Source organism: Phyllostomus hastatus, unplaced genomic scaffold (assembly GCF_019186645.2).
Source record: "Phyllostomus hastatus isolate PE091 unplaced genomic scaffold, TTU_PhHast_1.1 phas_contig_40, whole genome shotgun sequence".
NCBI classification, from domain to species: Eukaryota; Metazoa; Chordata; class Mammalia; order Chiroptera; family Phyllostomidae; genus Phyllostomus; species Phyllostomus hastatus.
The window spans coordinates 56013123-56032816 of record NW_025333872.1 but is presented as its reverse complement, the minus strand read 5'-3'; positions in this window follow the sequence as shown (position 1 = coordinate 56032816).

Sequence of the window (19694 nt, the reverse complement as noted above, 5' to 3'; positions counted from 1 at the left end):
TTTTTTAAAAAGATTTTATGTATTTATTTTTAGAGAGAGGGGAAGAGAGAGAGAAAGAGGAGAGAAACAACAATGTATGGTTGCCTCTCACAGGCCCCCAACGGGAGACCTGGCCCACAACCCAGGCATGTGCTCTAACTAGGAATTGAACTGGCGACCCTTTGGTTTGCAGGCCGGTACTCAATCCACTGAGCCACACCAGCCAGGGCTTTTTTCCTTTTTTTAAGATTTTTATTTATTTGTTTTTAGAGAGGGGTAAGGGAGAGAGAAAAAGGGGTAGAGAAACATCAATATGTGATACATTGATCAGTTGCCTCTTGCATGCCCCCAACTGGGAACCAGCAACCTTTTGGTTTGCAGGCCATCAATCTATCCATTGAGCCACACCAACCAGGGCTAGGCTCCAGCTTTTAATTTAGCTTAAATACTTACCTAAAGAGATGAGTAAATCAGACTGCGCTTTAGTTGGGACTTTTAAATGCGTTTAAAGTTGTTGTTGTTTTTTTAATGGAAAAGGGACAGCCTCACTTTCAATTCTTTGAACATTATTATGGGCTGGATTTTATTTTTGTATATTTTCTCTTACAATTTATTTACTACTTATTTGTTTGCTTGTTTAAGTGGCAAAAAGTTATTTGGAGAAAACAGTTCCCTTCCACTGCCTCACCTTACTTATCCCAAATCTCAAGGTTAGCTAATCACCAAAGATGTTTTAAGAGCAAGCTCTAACCCTCCACTCTGAACCCCATTCCTACTCACCTTCTCAAGGCGCTTACTCTGTCGAGTCTCCTCTTTCCTGAATCTTTCTCACTTTTCGAGACCATTCCTGTCCACACAGAAACAACACAAACATATAACAAGTTATCTTAGATATGAGATATTTTTAATTTTTAAAGTTTAAAAGAAATAACTGATACTTTTTTCACTCCACTTTATTTTTGAGACTTATTCTATATTTATACATACATTTGGGCTCCTTTACAGAATTCATATATAAATTACTCCAAGTTTTTTTCCTCCCTAAAGAACAGGTAGGTTCTTCCAAACACTGCAGCAATGGGCACTTACAGAGGTGTCACAGTGAAAGTTTCTTGAGGGTGTTTTCTTGGAATAGGAATCTCTGGGTCCTAGAGCAAGTATGTTTATCTTCGATCTTACAAAAAAAGGCCTAGTTATGCTAATTTACACTTGCAGAAGCTCATAACAGTATATATCACCCCGTTTTTCTTAATACTTCCTGTTGCTGACCTCCTGGATGGAAATGGTAACTTGTTTTAATTTGTAAACTTTCCCTGACTGGTAGTGAGATTTTTATATCTTTTTATATTCAGATTTTCAGATGTTCTCTTCTTTAATTTGCCAATTGATTTATTTCTTTTGATTGATCAATTTTAGATACAGAGAGAGGAATGGGGGCAGGGGAGAGAGAGAAACATCCGTTTGTTGTTCCACTCATTCAGGCATTCATCATTGATTCTTGTATGTGCCCTGACTGGGACGAAACTGAAGCCTCGGTGTGTGGGGAAGGATGCTCTAACCAGCTGAGCTACCCAGCCCAGGCCAAAGAATTAAGAAAGTTGGTACTTTCTTAATTTTTTTCATCATTAAAAGTGATATTTGCTCCTAATTTTTTTCATCATTAAAAGTGATATTTGCTAAAAGTTTTTGGTATATACTTTTTTTCAGGTTAAGAAACACCCTTCTGTACCTATTTTGCTATAAAAATTTTATAAACTTTAATCATTAATGAATTTTTAACCTTATCAAATAAATTTTTGTGTGCATTGAGAGGATCATGTTGTTCTCTATTTTAGTATGTTAATGTGATAAAGTGTGTGTACCCATTTTCTAGTATTAAACCATTTTGTATAAACTCATCTTGCTCATTTAAAAAAAAACTTCCATTATGAAATTTATATTTAAAGTGAGTTTCTTGCAGACAACATAATTGGATTGTGTTTTTTGTCCACTGGCACTCCTATGAATTCTGTTTGCTAATTCTTTGGTTAGGATTTTTGTATCCCTATTTATGGGCAAGATTAGTCTCTTATATTTCCTTTCTTATAGTTTTAGAACATTAATTATTTGAGCATCATTGAATGGATAAGGGAATTTTGCCTTTTTTAATACTCTGGAATAATTTGTATAAGATTGAAATAACCTTATTTCTTTAAAGTCTGGAAGACTCTATCTGCATTTATCTTGGTATGAGTATGAACATATTTATCTTCTGATTCAATTGTTTTTTTGTTTTTTAAAGATTTATTTATTTATTTATTTTAGAGAAGGAAGGGAGGGAGGGAGAGAGAGAGAGAGAGAGAGAGAGAGAGAGAGAAATATCAATGTGCGGTTGCTGGGAGTTCTGGCCTGCAACCCAGGAATGTACCCTGGCTGGGAATTGAATTCAATTGTTATTTAAAATGACTATTTCAGCCCTGGCTGGTGTAGCTCAGTGGATTGAACTCAATCGAACCAAAGTGTCTCAGGTTCGATTCCCAGTCAGGGCACATGCCTGGGTTGCAGGCCACAGCCCCCCGCAACCACACATTGATGTTTCTCTCTCTCTCTTTCTCCCTCCCTTCCCTCTCTAAAAATAAACATCTTAAAAATATATAAAAAAAATAAAATGACTATTTCAGCTTATATTCTTGAATTAGTTTCAAGTTAAAATTTCAATGAATTATTTCATTGTATGCTTCCCAATTAAATGGCATAAGATTGTTTCTAATATTTTATTGTCTTTTAAATTTCTAATGTATTTGTTTGCATCCTTCTTTATTTCTTATTTTTTGATCCATCTTGCCAGAGGTTGTCATTTTTAATAGTGTTTTAAATACTTGACTTAGGGCTTTTAAAAAATTCTTTTCCTCTTATCTTTATTTTCTAGTAGATTAATTTTTTTTAATTTTAAAGACTTTATTTATTTTTAGAGAGAGGAAGAGAGGAAGAAAGAGAGGGAAAGATCAATGAGAGAGAGAAACATCAATCATTTGCCTCTTGTACAGGTATGTGCCCCAACTGGGGATCAAACCTACAACCCAGGCATGTGCCCTGACCAGGAATTAAACCAGTGACCTTTTCCTTTGCAGGACAATGCCCAACCAACTGAGACGCACTGATCAGGGACAATTTTTTTTTTTCTTAATCATTTCCTTCCTTTTACTTTTATTGTTTGTTTTTTTTTTGTCTTTTTCTAATTTCTTTAGCTAAATGCTTAACTCAACAACTTTCAGACTCTTAATTTCTAAGATAAGCATTTAAGAGTATGCATCTTTAAGGACTGCTTTAACTGCATCCCACAAGTATTGTGTTTATTTTTTAAACATTTTATTTATTTATTTTTAGAGGAGGGGAGGAAGAGAAACATCAATGCATGAGAGATACATTGATCTGTTGCCTCTCACAAGCCCCCAACTAGGGATCTGGCCTGCAACCCAAGCATGTGCCCTGACAGGGAATCGAACTGGCAACCTTTTGGTCTGCAGGCTGGCACTCAGTCCACTGAGCCACACCAGCCAGGCCCCCACAGGTATTTTCAATGCCATTCTTTGGACTACATTTGGGATTACTAGCATAATATATTAAATTTGCTGATTTGTTGAGCACTAAGTATAGGTCATTATGGTAATCACCTTAGGATATGAAAAACCTGCAAGCGATACTGTTCGCTGCATTTTACCCAAATGCTAAGTGATCTATTGCATATTTTAGTTATGACTCATTCCCTTGTGAGGAAGGAACAAACTTTTCTTCTACCCTCAAGGTTCTTCTGGCTGGTCTAGTAATCAAACAAGAGACATGAGACAGATGACCAAGAGAAAATAGTCAAATTTAATCCATACGTATGTATGGAAGCCCCGTATGCATGAGAGAGTCAGAGACCCCACATGCAGGGAAGTTTCAGAAATGAAAAGGGGGACTCAGTTATAGAAGGCACTCTGAGCTAGGGATAGGTAATGCACCTTGGGGACTTCAAAGGGTCATCACAGGATGATAGGAAGAGCAATGCTTAGTAAATACCTTTCCCTGCCTTATAGGTGGGTCAAAAGTGTTATAGCTGATAAGCCCTCATTATGGGCAAGGCCCCTGTTCAAGTTTGACTAGTTACTTAAAGGGAGGGGCAGAAGTTTCTCTTTAGCCTGAGGCTACTCTACAAAAGTTGCCTTTGGCTCAAGACAATCTGTATGCCATGGAGACACATCTTGGGGTGACTCATTCTGGACCCCCCACACTACCAAAAGTGTACAAACCTAATACTGTTCTGTGTTATATAAAGATCTTAGAGTCCATAGGAATGATAAAACAATGCCAATAATAAGTAAGGAAGTTACCCAAAACATGAAACAATGAAAAAAAAAGTCTCGGCCCAAAAATATATATTTAAGTATCAAAGATTATGTTGGGGGAAATGGCACTTTTTAAAAAGAAATGTGCTTTTTATTTATTCGCAACCCTAGCCTGAAGGATAAACCAAAAATTATAGCTTACTAGTAAAATGAAAAAAGAAAAGTTCTTCGGTCAAAAGTATCCCCAGTTCTTCAAACTATGTGGTTTGGAATATTCTCTGGGGCAGTTTCTCATGTTTAGTGTAATTTTGCTCAAGCTCTGAATCTGTAATTTGTTCTAATTTTCCATAAACACTTCCCCAGCCACTATTTATTTTCTGCTATCTCACAATTTCTAACGTCCATGTTTGGTGCATATTATACAGACAAGCAGGAACTTCTAGAGAATTTTTTTTTAATGTCATTGTTACAATGACCAGGTAGAATAAAGGACGGTTGCATTGATTTATACATCATCTGTATTCTTATCATTAAAATTTTATTTTTAACAAAAAGTGTACGTATTTAAGGTGTACAATGAGATGGTTTGATACATATAGTAAAATATATAGAGAGAAAAAATATAGAGGTGATTACTACAGTCGCACCATCTCCTGAGGTAGCAATTGTGTTTGCGTGGGCAGTGAAAGCACCTGACTGCCTCCGTAAATTCCCAGCATTCGGAACCGGGTTATTGACTGGAGCCATATGCTGCACCTTACGCCTTCACTCTTCACCCTATGTAACTGCAACTTTGTACCCTTCCACCGACATCTCCCCATTCCCCCTACCCCTGGGAAACATGGGGCTACTCTCCATTTCTGTGCATTTGGTTTTTTCAGATTCCACATACAGGTGAGATTGAGACAAGCTGGGAGGCCAGGACCAGTGAGTAGGGAAACTGAGACAGTAAATCACAAAATCCTAATCTTCCCTGACTGAGGACACTTCTCTTCCCCAACCAGAGGGTAAATACCTTTAAATCACCTTAGTCAGGGAGATAAATGGCAGAAATCCAATTAGTACCATTGTTCAATCACACCCAAGGACGGATGAAGTTAAGGGAATAACTCTCATTTTTGGAGGAGCAGCATAAACCTGAGGATCTACTGAGATCCTCCCCTAAAACCTCCCCTAAACTCCCAGCCTTTAAAACCAGTAAGATGAAGGATCCAGCTCTTGCTCTCCCTCCCGGGAGCATGCCTGCACTTTCCCGTCTTCTTCCCTCTCAGGCATGCATCTCCTAAACCCTAAGGGTCCCCAGGAGACTTGCAACCAGTAGGCAGCAGTAGCTCATCCTGAGCTTACCCCTGATCCTGTCCCCAGGGCCCCCTTCTCTCTGATTTTCCCGTGAGCTGACAGCAGCCTCCTAAGCTCACTTCTGTCCGGGAATGTTTCTTGAGAGCCAAAGCAACTCCGCCTAGGTGCTCTCCTGTGACTTCTGCCCTAAGCCCTCCCTTTGTTCCACTGTTCCGGCTTTTTTTTTTTCCCCCATAAAGAAGGAAATATCGATGTCAGAGACGTGGATTGGTTGCCTCTTGCATGCCCTCAACTGGGGACTGGCATTTACCCTGACCGGGAACTGAAATGCAACCTTAAATTCACAGCCCAGTGCTTACTGAGCCATGTCAGCCAGGGCTAAACCACCTAGACGAAGGTGTAAAATCTCTCCTGCTCAAAGTCAAGAATCCCTGCACTACAAACCGGCCGGAGGCAGACTTCCTCCGTTAACAAGGTCCCTATCCATGAACAAGATCATGCAGCTTTTTAAAAAGAAAATTTGTATCTGGCTTATTTCACTTAGTGTAGTGTCTCTAGGTCCATCCATGTTGTTGCAAAGGGCAGATATATTGTGTGTATTTACATTAAGTTGAATCATATGACATTGCTGATATTTGACCAGTTTTTAACCTATAAAGATAACAGTTTCATGTGGCTCAACCCTGTATATTTGAAAGCTGCAATAGAAAATCCCATGGCATGGTCATGAAAACTCTCTTTTCTACTAAGGGAAAAATTTGGAGAAAATTAAAGAGCCACCATAAGCAACTGTATCATATGTTGGTAAACCGTAAAGTTCAAGGCTACTTACTAATTTAATGTTGACCTTTGGATAAGCCTGTAAGTCTGATCAGGAAATAAGCCTTTGCTTTGCTTTGAGTCTAAAGGAAGACAGTAGCATTTCAAATGTGTGGCACATATTAATGAGCTCTTTTTCTTTTAAAACCAGTTGGAGAAAAAATGATTAATATGGGGAGAAGAAGTACAGAACAAATCAATACCACAAAAAAGTAAAATTTACTTATTTGGTGTCAGGCAGTCTTAATGATCATAAGAACCAAGACTATTGCTGTCTGGGTAATCTCAGACATTCCAGTGTGCAGACTTACACGCTGTTAATGCGTCTGCCACCCAGAGCAGCCTTGGTGCTGAGTTGCCGCTCTCTGACGCCGCGCGGTTCCAGCATCTGGCCTTTCTGTCCCTTCCCTGTGTGTGTGTTATGGCAAAAGAACACATTCGTAGAAATCACAGATCTGATTTTTGCCAAAATGAGTGCTAGTTCTACCCTTCATTGATGTGATATTTAAATCTCTTTTTTAACTCTGAAAATTAGGACCCAGAGCTTTGCATATCGACCAGTAAATGGAGTATACTATGGTAATTTGAGAACAAATTCAGAAAACAAGATTCAGTGAGATAGGTCACAGTAGTTTTCAACATAAATGCGCAAAATTGGCCATTAGTGGAAACAAAGCAGCCTAAGAATTTAGTTTCTGATGCATGACGTTGGACAAGTTGCTGATTTTGTTTCTGGATCTGGGAAATGGTGATAATAATAGTGCCTACCCCAAAGACTTCATGTGAGCATTAAAGATAATCTGTGTTCCGGGCTGCAAGATTTAGCAAATAAAAGAACAGCATGCCCAGTTAAATTTGAATTTCAGATGAACAAATCCTTTTTTAGTATAAGTATGTCCAAATATTGCAATGGACATGCACACTGAAATTTGACTGAGTGGTTTCTGTTTTATCTGGCAACCCTACCGGTGTCACATGCTTATCACGCTGCCTGGCACAGATAAATAAGAGCTATTCTCTATGTCTCCACCCAGGATGTTGTCAAAATAGAAAGGCAGCTCTCACAAATCTCATCCAGCAGATGAAATTGTCACTAGTATAGGATAAACTGTAAGTTACAGCTGGCTGTTTACCTCTCTACCCACTTCTAGCTTGTCTGCTTCTGGAGGGTGGAAACCATGTTTTATTCCTCTTTTCCTACCCTACTGCCTAGTATCCACAGTGTGTTCTGCATGTGCCAGTGACAGAATAAGTGCTTGTTAGAAAGAAACTCAGGAAAGAGCCAAGTTAAGTGGTTGGCTGTCTTCAGCACTGGCTGGCTGGTCAACACAAGTTTTCCTGTCCACTCAGTGAGAGGAGCTGGGGCATAAGGCTGGCTCTCAAGGGCCACTGAGTTCTTCTAGTTCACTTAACCTTGACTTTATTTTCACCCAGCAACTGATATCTTGAGGCTGTTTCTCAACTAGACTCTACTCTTGGGACATGTACACACCGGCCTATATTCCATACCAGTATTCCATTCTTGTCAGTAATCTTTCTCAAGATAAATGAGTAAGTGGGTGGAAAAAAAAAAAAACACAACCCGCTAAAATTCTATAGACTGGTAATGAGCATGAATTCTGAAGCTGGGTATCTTGGGTTTGAATTCTTGGTTTTACCACTTATTAGCAGTGTGACTTTCCCCATGTCATTGAACCTTTCTGCCTCAGTTCTTTCAACTGTAAAATAGGGATAATTATCTATCCTAAAGGATAGTGAGAATTAAATGAGTTAATAAGTCCTTAGAACAGTGCATAGCATGTGCTGTGGAATATATAAATGTTAGCTCACAAAAATAAAAGGATGAGCTCCGGATCTTTGCTGACAGCAGAGTATCCTTCAAACACTCTTCAATGAATTGGATACTTCAGTCATCCTTAGCTATGGCCTCTCCATGAGAATACAAACTTTTGTCTTGTAAATGACCAAGACAGACCTTTGTCAAAAGTGCTTATATATGTATAGATTTTCTTCTTCTTGGTAGGAAATGGTAATGTTGTTTTGCAGAATGGCCTCCAACAAGTTATGGCGGTGAACTGAGTATGCTGCCAGGGGGCTGAGACCCTTTGAGGAAAAGCCTGCCCCTCTGTGTGCAGCTGTGCTCTGGCCAGCGTGCTCTCCCTGGCCAGGTGGCTGGAAGCAGCTGGAAGGTCTTCCAGACGTCCCCGCTGGATCATGTCACTGGCAGCAGCCACCACACATCCAGTTTGCAGTGCTGACCTCCAGGGGGAGGACAACGGGGAAGCCTGTAACTAAGCCTCCTCTCTGTAGGTGCATGCTCTCATACATCTTTTCACTTTGAGGAACCGACTCCAATCCTGTCTGGAACTGCAAGAAAAGTAGCAGAGGGGCGAAGCAATCAATGACCAGGAGCAGTGGTTCTCAAAGTCTGATGCCAGGATCATGGTCTGCATTTGCATCACTTGGAGACTTAGAAATGCACAAACTGGGGTCCTGTTCCTGACCCACCAGGTCAGAAACTCTGGAGTAGGGCCCGGGGTTAACAAGCCCTCAGGTGATTCATATGCAAACTCAAGTTTGGGAACCACTGACCTTGAGCTACAGCTGCTGTCTTCCTCTTTCTTCCTCCTCCCCTCCCCCTCTCTTCTTCCTCCTCTGCCCTCCCTCTCTCCCCTCTTTCTTTCCCTCCTGCCTCTCCATCTCCCTCTCTTCCTCTCTCTTTCTCTTACCCCTTTAAGAAAAAGTAATGGATAGGTTTTTCCAACTCATGAACACAAGAGCCCAGTTGACTCAGAGAACCTGGGAAGGGGATTTTCTCTCCTGGAAGTTCAGGAATTGCCAAGTGTTTTGTACCCCTCCACTGGTGAAAATGAGAACATCAGGCTTAGTAAACCTGATTCTATGCCTACCTGGCTTTACAAGCCTCACTCTCTATAGGCACAAAAAGTCCTAAGGGAAAGAAGCCGAGTGATTTACTCCCAACACAGGAAACTACCCTAGACTGCGCCAACCCCAAGAACTGAAAGGGCCTGAGGACACATTGCTTTGACTAGTGAGAGAGACACTTTCCCATGCTCCTTTGAGATCTAGAATGTAGGATTTCCCCTGACCTTAGCTGGTTTTGGTGTGATTCTCTGACTCGAGTTGAAAGGAACTCATCATCTAAAATTCTCTGGAGGAAACCCCTGGACTCCACATGGGTGCATTAGTAATGTATGTCTGCCCTCCCACTCTGGGAAGTGGTGAAGGGGTGGTCCCTTCAGCTGTCCCACTAGGGAATCTGTGGCAAAGAGAACTGAGCCCAAAGTTATACACATTCGAGGAGCTTTGAACTGTCAGTCTTTTTTTATCATCTAGCCCCTCTTGCTAGGTTTACAGGTGAATAAAATAAGAAACAGAAAGGTGAAGGAAGTTCTTAAGGCTAATCAGCTTGTCAGTGGCTGAGTTTTTTTTGTATAGAAAACTTAAAACGTGGTAGGACTTTCTTATGTTGTGGGTTAATGATTGTCTAGAGCTGTGCTGTCCAATCTAGTAGTGACAAAGTTAAAAAATCTAGTTTCTCGTTTGCACTTAACCACATTTCAAGTGCTCAGTAGCTGCATGTGGCCACTGGCTACTATATCAGAAAATGCATTAATAAAATAAATAGAATAAAATAGAACAATACTTCCATCACTGTAGAAGGCTCTTGGATGAACTACTTTCAAGTGATCTACTGTCGTCATGTTATATGTCTCATGTCATTTGAATCATCCACTTGTTTCTATGTCTCAGTGCCTCAAACAGTGCCAAGGGGGGTCACACCCAGATCTTATTCAGCAGACTGAACTAAGACGAAAGTAGCATATACTACAGTAGTCTAGCTGGTTGCTTACATGTCTGTTGTTTATATGTCATTCATATGTCTATGAATAGTGTCTCTGTACATTCATTCGTGCAATTATGCTGTTAGTCAATGTGCCTTTATTACATTGCTACTATGTTCCAGGTGTAGTGTAGGTGCTGGAATACTGCACTGCCCATGGAGGGCTACTGAATGGGGAGCTGGACACCAGAACCCCATTATGGTGCAAAATGATGTTTCAATATGTATGAGGATATGGAGAGTTTTGTGGAAGCAGAAAGAGAAAAAACTTGCTGGCCAGGCAGAATTTGGTGAGACTCCACAGAGGTGACATTTGAGCTGAGGCTGAAGGATGGGTGGCAGTTTGCCAGCGGACTAAGGCACCCCCGGCCGCACGAACAGTGTGCGGAGGCACGGAGGTGGGAAATGGCTGCTGTGCTGGGGTCAGTGAAAGGTACCATGAGCTGGGTGGTGGGGGAGACCGGGGTCAGGTGGTGGGTGCCTTGTTAACAAGTTTGGATTTTGCCCTCTATGCGTCGGGAGTTAAGGAGTCTCCCTCACACAGCTTTCAGCTTTCACATGTTAAATCCTGTTGAAAGCTCGGGTGCTTCATGTAGTTGAAGGCATCAAAGTATGTTATGTGTTTGGCACTGGGCCTGGCACATGGTGTGTGCTCAACAAACCTTGATTCCTGCCCTTTTCCTTGTGCGTTTGCTCCTCTTTTCCCCTAACACGTTGCTGCTTCTTACTGGCTCCTCATCAGCGTATATCTGAGTCTCTAGGAGTGACTGATTCCTCTTCTCATTTTCCTGGCTATTAAGTCTGACAAAGTCTCACCCTCTTATCTATCACAGGCTCATTGATAGGGTCTTTTCAACAACAGTTAAAATGTCTACTTTAATTTATCTGCTTTCCTTCTCCTGCTGAGTTCTTCTTTTTCCTTTGTGATATATGACCTTTCCACATATAACTTTATAAAAGACAACTCTGGCCTATCCATTACTGTCTAAAGCATACTCTCATAAGACAGCATTATAAATGGACAGTTTTCAGGAATAGCTTCATTTTTAAAAGGGCCTCTCTTATTTCTGAATGACTGCAGGGATTCCCATTGTGAGTGGATGTGCCAGGCAGGTATCGCTCTTAATTCTCATGGATTGATAACAGGCACCTAATTCATTCTACCTCACTGACATGTGGGCTGAGCATACAAATGGAAGTAGAGTCCAAGTGTCTAAGGTTTTTTTTAGATTTTATTTATTTATTTTCAGAGAGAGGGTAAGGGAGGGAGAAGGAGGGAGAGGAACATCAATGTGCAAGAGATACATCGACCAGTTGCCTCTCACATGACCCCCACTGGGGACCTGGCCTGCAACCCAGGCATGTGCCCTGACTGGGAATTGAACCTGCAATGCTTTGGTTTGCAGCCCGCGCTCAACCCACTGAGCTACACCAGCCAGGGCTAGTTTTAAAGAATAAGAATTCTTTAAGTTTTAAAGAACAAGAATTCTTTAAAACTGACATTTTACATTTATTTTTTATTTATTTATTTTTAGACTTTATTTACTTATTTTTGGAGAGAGGAGAAAGAAGGGAGAAAGAGAAGGAGAGAAACACTGATTGGTTTCCTCTCCCACATGCCTGAACTGGGAATTGAACCCACAACCCAGCCAAGGACCCTGACTACTAAGTGAACCAGCAACCTTTTGTTTTGCAGAACAATGCCCAACCAACTAAGCCACACCAGTCAGGGCTAAATTTATTTATTTATTTATTTTTAAAAAATATTTTATTTATTTTTTAGAGAGGGAAGGGAGGGAGATAGAGAGAGAGAGAGAGAAACATCAGTGTGCGGTTGCTGGGGGTTATGGCCTGCAACTCAGGAATGTACCCTGGCTGGGAATTGAACCTGGGACACTTTGGTTCCCAGCCCGTGCTCAATCCACTGAGCTATGCCAGCCAGGGCTTTTTTTTTTTTAATTTAAAAAAAATTTAATTAAAACACTATAAATAGTTTGATGAAAACAAAGCAATTTAAATTCTTGTGTTCAGTGTCCATCCTGTTTCCAGTGTAAATAATTGGTATCATGCTTCATGCCTGTTACAACAAATTCATGAGAATAAAAATTTATATTTAATATTGCAAAATAATCCTGGGCAATAGTGTTGAATATCACCCTAAGACACGAGAAGCTCCAGAACCACAAATTAGAACATGAAGAAGCAAGAAAACGGACCTTCAGTCCCCTGAGAAATTATAATGTGTCATGCAAGAAGCTACTGTATTCACTATAACTCAGAAGTATTGACAAGTTAATTTATTCTGTTTTTCTGTTACCTAAAGTAAGAGAAAACCCACGTCTTTCCCAAAACCCACAGTAATGTCCATCTTCGAATCTGACAGTGGTACGACCCACCAACTATCCTGGCATTTGTGTCACAGGTGTGCACAGGTAACCAGGTTCTTAGTGATCGAGGACAAAGAATTGAACCGAACACACAAAGTTTTTAGCATAAAGAAAGAGGAAGGATTTATTAAGTGATAGTACACTCCACAGGACACGGGAGTGGGCCAACTCTGAGCAGAGAAGGGGCACGTGGGCTGGGGGATTCTATTCTTATAGGGGCAGAAGCACCTTCGCTAGTCTTTGGCGGGCTTTTCCTGCGCAGGTACAAGGAGTTGGATTTCAAAGCTACTGGGCAGGTGTGGTTTCCCATGATTTTCTTGATTGGCTACTGGAGAAGGGAGTCCCACAATGTTATTTCATTATAATGATATTATAATGAATCAGGGGTAGCACGCAGGCGCATTCTATGATTCAGAGTTATCCCAGAAAACAGGAACAACCTGTCTTAGGGGGTCTTTGTCATGTATAGATGTTTTCTACGTCAGCCCTGCGGGGCCTCTGGAGCTTCCTTCCTGACTATCTCCTGCCTCATTTGTACTTAGGTGCCTTTTGTTTTGAGGACACGGGGTAGGAGAATGTGGAGAAGTGTTTCCCTGGGCCCTGTTAGTCATAGAGTGGATGCATCCTAGAGGCGCAATCACGAGGGCACGGGACAGGGCACCCCCTAACCTGGGTCTAAGGGCAGGCCTGGACATGCCCACACCTGTGTCCTAGTCCATTCGTGGTGCCAAAACAGTTTACGATGGACTGGTGGCTTATAAACAACAAATTTACTGCTTACAGTTTCTTTCGGAAGGCCAATATCAGAATGCCAGCAGATTCGGTGTCGGGGAGGCCTGCTTCCTGGGTCCTACCAGCCCACTTTTCACTGTGTCCTCACAAAAGCAGAAGGGCTGTGGGAACTCTGTGGGGTCTCCTTTGTAAGGGAATGAATCTCTAATCACCTAAACACCTGCCAAGGCCCACTTCCAAATCCTCTCTCACCTTGGGGCTAGGGTTCAGCCTCGTCCAGGATGGGAAGACATGCCACCCCAAAACATGCCTCTTTGGCATAAGGATTGTTTTGGAAAACAGCAGACACAGGAGGAGCGCTGAAAACAGAGGAGTTAGCTCTTCTTAAGGGAAATCTGCATTTATAAAGAAAATTTCCATTTGTAAGGAGGCCTCTGTCCTATTCCAGGAAGAGAAGCCTGCCTGCTTCTTAAATCACAGGAGACTCTTACCAGTGGAGAAACCTCCCCCACGCCCAGCCTTTTAAAAAAAAATTTAGTTGAAGATGGTATTTAAGCCTGAATTCTAAGCCACCTCCTTGAAAGTTACTGATTTTTCCCTGGGTATCTCCTGTGTGTACATGAAGTATACATATTATTAAAAAATTTCTTTTTGTTTTTCTCTTGTTTATCTGTCTCTTGTTGCAGGAGCCTCAGCCAGAAACTTAGAACAAATATTTTCCCTCTCCTCCAATGTGAGATTTTGGGGAGACACTTTCAGGCTATAACACTCTGGGTCTGGAATTTTATTTCTTATAAATATATTACCTTAGATCTAGGCAATAAATAACATCTTAGCCTCTTAGAATTCTTTGGTAAAACATGAATTACTGGGGGAGAATGATGATATCAACAATCTCGATACTCTTTGAATGACACAGTTTAAAAAATGATGTTATTCTTTCTACTACAAGAATTTAATGAGCGAGGATATTTTTACAAGCACATTGTCTTTCCCATTACCTCCAGGTCACATAAAATTGAATTGGGCACTCTCATTTCTCTACCCTGGTTCCAATCTACATTTTATGAGTCACATATTTCATCCCGTTGTGAGTCACTGATAAAGATTAGGAGATGAGCCCTGGCCGGTGTGGCTCAGCTGGTTGGAGCTTCGTCCTGTAAACTGAAAGGTTGGAGGTTCGATTCCTGGTCAGGGTACATACTTAGGTTGCAGGTTTGGTCCCCAGTTGGCGTGGGTGCAAGGGGCAACTGATTGATGTTTCTCGTGTAGATGTTTCTGTGCCTCTCTTTCTCCCTCCCTTTCTCTCTAAAATAGAAAGTATGTCCTCGGTTGAGGATAAAAAAAAGACTTAGGAGGACAATTTTCATACTACCAGTTATAGCCACTGGGGGAACCATGACTAAGGAGTTTTTTTATTCTATTCTGGAAGGACTTGGATGTCTCTTGTTAAAAAAAGAAACAACAGGCCCACAATGAAGTCACTTGGGCTAAGCCCACATCACCAAACCACGATTTAAGGCCTCACCTAATTTCAGTTTCAGAAATAACCAGTCAATCTTGAACTTCCTGGTCAGCACCGGTGCCGTAATCCCTGGTCCACCCAAAAGACCCCTTTGGTTCCACACAGGTCAAGACCAAAGCTGACCTCGCCTGAAACCATCCACTCTTTGTTAGAAACCTCCTTTGTACAGTTCTTTGGAGCGCCTTTCTGTGTGCTAGATGCACTGCTGCCCAATTCATGAATTCTTAAATAAAACCAATAAGATCTTTTAAATTCACTCAGTTGAATTTTGTTTTTTAACACCCTACAGCCTTGTAGTGGAATGGGGTGAAGGGTTACCTAGGCTGCACAAAAGCATTGTAAAGGAAGTAGAGCCAAGGGTTTTCTAGGACACAGAAGGAGAAAACAACTCTGATCCATTCATGTCTACGTATATGATTATGCACATTGAGAAGACCGAACTTCACTTTTGGTGTGTAAACAGCCCAGACTTGGACAGTGCCCCTGCGTTGCTTCTGATGTACCTCAGAGTCCGCTCTGCAGAATGCCTGAGCCCCTGTTGAGGCTGATAGGCCAAGGCAAGGTCCTTAAAATTTGTTGTTAGGTAGTTAGGTACATTGTGCTGAATATGAAAGGGGTGTATACAGAGAGAAACATCAAGGAGACAGGTGGGGAAGTAGGACTAGGAATTCCAACAAGACATTGGGCTAGGTCTCTGGCTGTTCTTAGGGAGGTGAGGAGCAAGGCACAAGAGCAGATACATGAACATATCCTGTGAGCCCAAACTAGTGCACATTTGCACATATAATGAAGGTTTGAACTGAGTGCTGTGTGGTGCTGGAGGAGCTGGGAGGAGCTGGAGTGAGCCCATTGGCTTGCATGTGGGATGTGTAGGGTTGGTAAAGAAACAGTCCGTCTGCAGACTCCTCTTCAGAATGCCAGCTCACTCTCAGTGGTGTTACACAATAAACTGAGGCACATTAGAATTGTGAACAGTTTATTCGAGCAAGCACCTGTTCCAGGTGGGCAACTCCAAACCAGAAGCTGTTAGGAGAGCTCCACAGACAGGAGCTAGGGTTAAGACTTTCATAGAACAGATGCATAAGCAAAGCAAGGAAATCATTTGATTGGCTATAGCTTCAATACCTGTGTTATTTGGAAAAGCCTAGTTGGCTGTCTGTGATCCACTAACCTTAGGTTTTAGTTTTATGACCCTGGGGGCATTTGCAAGCTTAGGTTTTGGCTCGATGTAAGCTGCCAAGGCTTTAGAATCGATGCGGTCTAATGGCCTCCTTGTTTAATTAATTTAACAGGAATCGGATCCTCTTTATACAGGGGTCCCTCGTGTAGCAGCCTAGTGGGAAATTGGAGAATTGCTTGCAAGATACCTCCATCTTCATCCCTCCTCTGAACCTTGTGTTTCTGGTAAAATGTCATGCAAGGAAGGGATCAATTTCTGTGTTGACTGGCTAAAGTGGTCCTGCTAGGAATCCAGGGGAAGAATATAAGATTACTTACCAAGATATCTTCCTAGGAATCTTTTGATATTATGGTCACCTAACTCTTCTGTAAATTGTCTCTGCTTAACTCTCTCTCAGCCTGTAGCGCTTGCCCGATTAGGCAGGGTAAGCATGAAATAAAAACAAATGCAAAGCTTACTTTCCTTTCCAACCTCTATTTGCTTTGAGGATCCAGATTTTAACTGACACTTAAAATGTATTTTAAATGAAGGTAATAAATTCTTTACCTAGAAAACAACAACATGTTTTTAAGCTTCTGTACCTTTATGTTTCCAATCCTTTTGAGCTTGAATTTTCTACACAAACACATGATTGCTTCCACCAGTGTTTGGTACCCCGCGATTCCCAGATCTCTGGGTTCAGTTGCTCCAGAGTAGTGCTGTTCAATATGATAGCTACTAGTTGGTGGCTGTTGAGCCCTTGAAATGTGGCTGGCCCGACTGGAGATGTATGGTAAGTGTAAAATACTCTCAGAGATCTCAAAGACTGGGTAGACAGATTCTAAGATGGCTCCTGAAGGGAACCAAAAGTTTTGCCTTTGGGATATCAATTTTAAACTGGTTATTAAGAAATAAGACTCAGTACTGGCTACTTTGGCTCAGTTGGTTGACTGTCACATCCAGTGAACTGAAAGGTCGCTGGTTCGATTCCCGGTCAGGGTGCATGTCTGGGTTGCAGGCTTGGTCCCCAGTTGCAGTTTGTTCAAGAGGTGACCAATCGCTGTTTCTCTTTCACATTGATGTTTCTCTCCCTCTCTTTCTCCCTTCCTTCCTCTTTCTCTAGAATCAATACAAGATAAAAACTTAAAAAGAAATATTCAAAGTACCCATTTTCACTTTTAAAATCTAAGACACCCATACCCACTCACTCCACTTTTCTTATTTGTCCAAAATGTCACATACACCAATTCTGTGTCTTTGGAATTACCATGCTTATGGGAATTCCCCAGAAGCATGTATAAACATTTTGATTTTCTCTTTTTAATCTGTCTCTGCTAATTTGATTTATTAACCCGGCTAGAAGAACTTAGAAGACAGGAGGAAAAGTATACACTTCCCAAAATCCTTGCCTTACACCTTTGTGGAATCTCCTCAAATGTATGTGGGACCTGTGACTTGCTTCTAAACAATAGACTATGGCAAACGTAACAGGATGTGACTACCGATGTCATAATCATGTTACCTAGGTTGTAATTCCCATCTCGATAGCCCAGTGTCCTTTGCTGGCTTTGAGGAAATAACCTGCCATATGGAGAAACCCACATGGCAAGGAACTGAGAGTGGATTCCAGCTGATAGCCAGCAGCAAGGTGAGCCCCTACTCTGAGAATCCACACAGAACTGAATCCCTTCAACGAACTTGGAAGTGGATCCTTGCTAGCTGAGCCTCAGATGAGCCCCAGCCTTGGCTGACGCCATGATTACAGCCATGTGAGAGATGCTGAAACAGAGGACCCACTAAGCAACACCCAGATTCCTGACTGACCCACAGAAGCTATGAGACAATGAATGTGTTCTTGTAAGCTGCTATGTTGGTAGTAAATTATGCTGCAGTCAATAATACAGAACCAAAAAAGAATGTAAGATATCTCATCAATAATTAATACTGAAATGATAATATTTTGGATATATTGAGGTAAATGGAATATCTTACCAAAATTTTACCTCTTTCTGTTTTAATGGCTAGTAAAACCTTGAAAAATCAAAATATATGGTTTGCATTATGTTTCCATTATATTGGGTAGCACTCGGCTATACCTCCAAGGAGACGAGGATTTCACGCAGCTCCTGGAGCCCAGCGTGCTGGAGCAGGCCGTTGTAACAGCCTTGGCATTACCCTGTCACTTACTGCGGCATGCCGTTGAGACGGAAAACAGTTTGTCACTTCTGAAAAGGAGTGATTCACCCTTTATGAAGATGGAGGAAGCTGTTTGCATTATTTTTTCCCAAAAGAGAAATCTGCTTAGTCGCCTTATTTTTGAATGCTGCCTTCGGGGTTTAATTTGTTTCAAATTAACAGGAGGTGGCAGATGCAATTAAAGGGGAAAAAATGGCAAATTAAGCATGATATTTTAAACTTCCATATTTGCAACGACAGCTACACATTCAGGGAATAAATGCTAATTATTTTGAATTATTTGTTTATTCATTGTATCAAATATGTGCCTTTACTGATTAATGCTTCACAACTTACGCTACATCCTTTATTGTTAGTTAATGAACCTCTAGTGCCATGACTAGTGAATTCTGAACTCTAGGAGGCTCTTTAAAACTGTCCACCCTGGGACTTGCTGCTGTCCTGAGCTGCTGATGCTAGTAGCTGCCACAACCCTCCAGTGTTTGGGGACAGAAAAAAGTGCTGAGAGTAACTAAAAAGTAACCAAGACATTTGGATATCCTGGGAAGGGTGATTTTTGAGCCTTTAAACTAATATTTCAAAATGATTCGTTGTCTCTTGCTCACCCCCAACATGGTACCTGGCCCACAGCCCAGGCATGTGCCTTGACAGGGAATCGAACTGGCAGCCTTTCAGTTGGCAGGCCAGTGCTCAGTCCACTGAGCCACACCAGCCAGGGCAATATTTGTACCTTTTTACAGAAGTGAGGTTTGAAATTTAAGGAAGAATGGGGGATTCCCAGTGGTAGCATCATTCAACACAGTCCTATATTATCTTAAGCAAATTAGCCAGCAAAACAAAACAAACAACAAAACAGGTTAAAAGGTTTGATATTCTTCATCAAATATTTCCTCAAGTGTGTACCAACATTTCTTCAAACCACATACAGAATTCTTCAGAGAGGAGGGTTGTCAAGAAAATACTTTCTTTCTTATTTTACTGCTAATGGAGCTGTTGGGTCTGCTGTGAATGGCACCCTGCGCACCACCTGCCGGTCCTCACCCTGAGATTGACTCTGGTCAGTCGTAAGTGTACCTACAGGAGCCTCACTCAAATGTCTCTAACGAGCAAACTTTTTCCTTCTTTCTTTCTTTTTTGCTTTTTTTAAAAAAATGAATTTATTGGGGTGACATTGGTTAATAAAATTATATAGGTTTCAGGTATTTAACTCTATAATATATTATCTGTATATTGTATTATGTGTATACCACCCCAAGTCAGTAAATGTTTTTTAAAGATTTCATTTATTTATTTGTTAGAGAGAGGGGGAGGGAGAGAGAAAGAAAGGGAGAGAAACATCGATCGATTGGCTCCTGCCCGTGCCTGACTGGGGGCCTGGCCGGCAACCCCGGCATGTGCCCCTACCATGAATTAAAGGCAACCTTTC